Below are 4,844 nucleotides of genomic sequence, written 5' to 3'. Positions count from 1 at the left end.
ATAAGACATATATCCTACTCTACTGATACCAGCATTATAAAGTTTCCTATAGACTATATATATGGCGTGCTGACGATTCTCACGGTCTGACATAAGACGTATATCCTACGCTACTGATACCAGCATTATAAAGTTTCCTATAGACTATCTATAAGGCGTGCTGACGATTCTCACGGTCTGACATAAGACGTATATCCTACTCTACTGATACCAGTATTATAAAGTTTCCTATAGACTATCTATAAGGCGTGCTGACGATTCTCACGGTCAGACATAAGACGTATATCCTACTCTTCTGATACCAGTGTTGTAAAGTTTCCTGTATACTATATATAAGACGTGCTGACGATTCTCACGGTCTGACATAAGACGTATATCCTACTCTACTGATACCAGTGTTGTAAAGTTTCCTGTATACTATATATAAGGCGTGCTGACGATTCTCACGGTTAAACATAAGACGTATATCCTACTCTGTTGATACCAGTGTTGTAAAGTTTCCTGTATACTATATATATGGCGTGCTGACGATTCTCACGGTCTGACATAAGACGTATATCCTACTCTGTTGATACCAGTGTTGTAAAGTGTCCTGTATACTATATATATGGCGTGCTGACGATTCTCACGGTTAAACATAAGACGTATATCCTGCTTTACTGATACGGATTTCCTAAAGTTTCCTGTATACTATCTATAAGGCGTGCTGACGATTCTCACGGTCTGACATAGGACGTATATCCTATTTTACTGATACTGATTTCCTAAAGTTTCCTGTATACTATATATAAGGCGTGCTGACGATTCTCACGGTCTGACATAAGACATATATCCAGCTTTACTTACTACTGATTACTAAAGTGTGCTGTATACTATATATAAGGCGTGCTGACGATTCTTCCACGGTCGACATAAGACGTATATCCTACTCTACTGATACAGTACATATTAAAGTTTCCTATAGACTATCTATAAGGCGTGCTGACGATTCTCACGGTCTGACATAAGACGTATATCCTACTCTACTGATACCAGTGTTGTAAAGTTTCCTGTATACTATATATAACACGTCCTGACGATTCTCACGGTCTGACATAAGACGTTTATCCTACTCTACTGATAACAGTGTTGTAAAGTTTCCTGTATACTATATATAAGACGTGCTGACGATTCTCACGGTTTGACATAAGACGTATATCCTACTCTTCTGATACCAGTGTTGTAAAGTTTCCTGTATACTATATATAAGGCGTGCTGGCGATTCTCACGGTCTGACATAAGACATATATCCTACTCTACTGATACCAGCATTATAAAGTTTCCTATAGACTATATATATGGCGTGCTGACGATTCTCACGGTCTGACATAAGACGTATATCCTACGCTACTGATACCAGCATTATAAAGTTTCCTATAGACTATCTATAAGGCGTGCTGACGATTCTCACGGTCTGACATAAGACGTATATCCTACTCTACTGATACCAGTATTATAAAGTTTCCTATAGACTATCTATAAGGCGTGCTGACGATTCTCACGGTCAGACATAAGACGTATATCCTACTCTTCTGATACCAGTGTTGTAAAGTTTCATGTATACTATGTATAAGACGTGCTGACGATTCTCACGGTCTGACATAAGACGTATATCCTACTCTACTGATACCAGTGTTGTAAAGTTTCCTGTATACTATATATATGGCGTGCTGACGATTCTCACGGTCTGACATAAGACGTATATCCTACTCTGTTGATACCAGTGTTGTAAAGTTTCCTGTATACTATATATATGGCGTGCTGACGATTCTCACGGTCTGACATAAGACGTATATCCTACTCTGTTGATACCAGTGTTGTAAAGTGTCCTGTATACTATATATATGGCGTGCTGACGATTCTCACGGTTAAACATAAGACGTATATCCTGCTTTACTGATACGGATTTCCTAAAGTTTCCTGTATACTATCTATAAGGCGTGCTGACGATTCTCACGGTCTGACATAGGACGTATATCCTATTTTACTGATACTGATTTCCTAAAGTTTCCTGTATACTATATATAAGGCGTGCTGACGATTCTCACGGTCTGACATAAGACATATATCCAGCTTTACTTATACTGATCTACTAAAGTGTGCTGTATACTATATATAAGGCGTGCTGACGATTCTCACGGTCTGACATAAGACGTATATCCTACTCTACTGATACCAGTATTATAAAGTTTCCTATAGACTATCTATAAGGCGTGCTGACGATTCTCACGGTCAGACATAAGACGTATATCATATTCTTCTGATACCAGTGTTGTAAAGTTTCCTGTATACTATATATAAGACGTGCTGACGATTCTCACGGTTAGACATAAGACGTATATCCTACTCTACTGATACAAGCATTATAAAGTTTCCTATAGACTATCTATAAGACGTGCTGACGATTCTCACGGTCTGACATAAGACGTATATCCTACTTTACTGATACTGATTTCCTAAAGTTTCCTGTATACTATATACAACACGTGCTGACGATTCTCACGGTTAGACATAAGACGTATATCCTACTCTACTGATACCAGTGTTGTAAAGTTTCCTGTATACTATATATAAGGCGTGCTGACGATTCTCACGGTCAGACATAAAACGTATATCCTATTTTACTGATACCAGTGTTGTAAAGTTTCCTGTATACTATATATAAGACGTGCTGACGATTCTCACGGTCTGACATAAGACGTATATCCTACTCTACTGATACCTTTTTCCAAAGCGGTTTATGATGAGAGTACACTCAGTTTTTGTGTGTGTGTTATTCATATTTATTACAAATATCGGAGTTCTAAAATATCCTTGGGTGTAAATATGAGACGGACTGGCGATTCTCGCGCTCTGGCATAAGACTATGGCCTATTGTATTATCAATATCTGAGTTCCAAAGTTTCTTCGAGAGTCGATTTGAGACATGCCGACAATTATCACGGTATAACATATAAGAAGGAAGAGAAATTAAGATCAATTTGATAATAAGCAGTAGTCATAATGAATGTGACGAGGAAAGTCTAGTTCGGGAAAGGATTTGTTAAGGTAAAAGTACCGGTATATGACGTCATTGGTAAGTCAAATCAAATGATATAGCAAAGTTCATAATTACTGATGGTATCGTTTATCACATATAGTTTTACATGCAGATACGCAAACTTTGGTAATTATGACGAAATGAAATGTTTAAGGGTGTATTCTTCTGAGGTTTCAGTCCCGTTGAAGTCTCGTTTCGACAAAGATCAAAGAAGTTATGAGATTTTCAAATACAATTTATCAAAATTTGTCAAAAAATTACAGTTCTAACTTTAACAGATTTTTTTATACGGGGATTTTAAGAAATGGCCCATTTGGCGGCCATTTTGAAATTGTGTCTTTTTTCGCTTCAAGTAGAGCCACAGTTTTACAATTTTTTACTGAAATTGTTTTTACTTAAATCATCACTGCACCAGCATTTTTAGCCGTATTGAGCTATTTTTTTGCTGTAAATCTTTACTTGGTTCGTGATAATTAAAATATTGAGCATTAATGTATGAAATTATTCACTTTTTTCACTTTATTTTTACATTTAATGGTAATTTGAGCACTTTTAATTTTTACTCTAAAATACTGAAAAATAACAAATATTAAAGTGGGGCAAAAAAGTAAGCCCACGGACCCCCCATTTTGCTGCCTGATTCTGAAAGAACAACCCTTTTCCTATTGATATGCAAAATATTAACAAAAGTTTAATACCAGAACTTTTTCTATAAAGGGTTAGATTTGGCAAAAATGGCTGAAAATGGTGCATTTTGTAGCTCAAAATTAAGGGGTAGGGGTAGCATATCTTGTTATTCTGAGAAAAAATATTGGTCTTTTTTATCAAAACTGGTATATTTTAAAAGAAGACTTCTGGAAAATAAATTCTACCAACATAAATACATATCAAACACCTCATTCGGAAATTATGGCTTTAATATCTTGTGTATATGGTCAAAACGGCAAAATTCCCATAAAATCCAATATTTTGTCAACTAGGTATCTTTGAGTGACAGTAGCTCAAAAACGAGCACACAGACAAATGTTTGAACTCCTCTTACCAAAAATCTATATGAGAAAAAAAAGTTTAATACAAGAAAATTTTGACTTCTCAGAGGAGTACATCCTTAATGATGTTTGACGTCAATATGTTCTTTATTCATACTTCGTAAATCCATTTGTGAAATATCTGAAGATGTAACATAAAATATCTCTCGAAATAAGCTCGACGTTCACGCGAAGATATGGGAAAGCGAACCATAATAAATATCAATTAACTTTGTAAACAAAGTATAAAATAAATAGTATAAATATGGTGTGTCCGGTCTGTGTACGTCAGTGGTAATGTTTTCGCTAGTTTAGTTAGCTTCCTACATGTATATTATATATATATGTATATATAATTACCTACTTAAATAATCTAAAATATTTTCCATCTTTATCGAGAAATTGTTCTACACATGTAACTTTTATGAAGCCGTTTTAAGCTTATTAGGGCTAAGTTAGGTTTTATACGTATAAAAAATGCATGCGATAATGTGTCTAGTAAAAAACATGTATGAGGTATCCAAGTACTTTTATCCACGTAGAAGCAATCACAACAAATATTTACATAATATTAAGAGAAACAATCTACATATTTATTCAGGAATTAGTTAATAACTAACGTCACACACGTACTGACAGTTCTCACGGAACTGATATTCCTCATGCCGTACTGTGAAATCAGTCAGACCCGGAACCGGAACTGACGGTTTTCACGGACTTACAAATCTCACGCGACA

This window comes from Argopecten irradians, unplaced genomic scaffold (genome assembly GCF_041381155.1).
Source record: "Argopecten irradians isolate NY unplaced genomic scaffold, Ai_NY scaffold_0498, whole genome shotgun sequence".
Taxonomy (NCBI): Eukaryota; Metazoa; Mollusca; class Bivalvia; order Pectinida; family Pectinidae; genus Argopecten; species Argopecten irradians.
The sequence above is the reverse complement of the archived record's forward strand: the minus strand, read 5'-3'. Positions refer to the sequence as shown.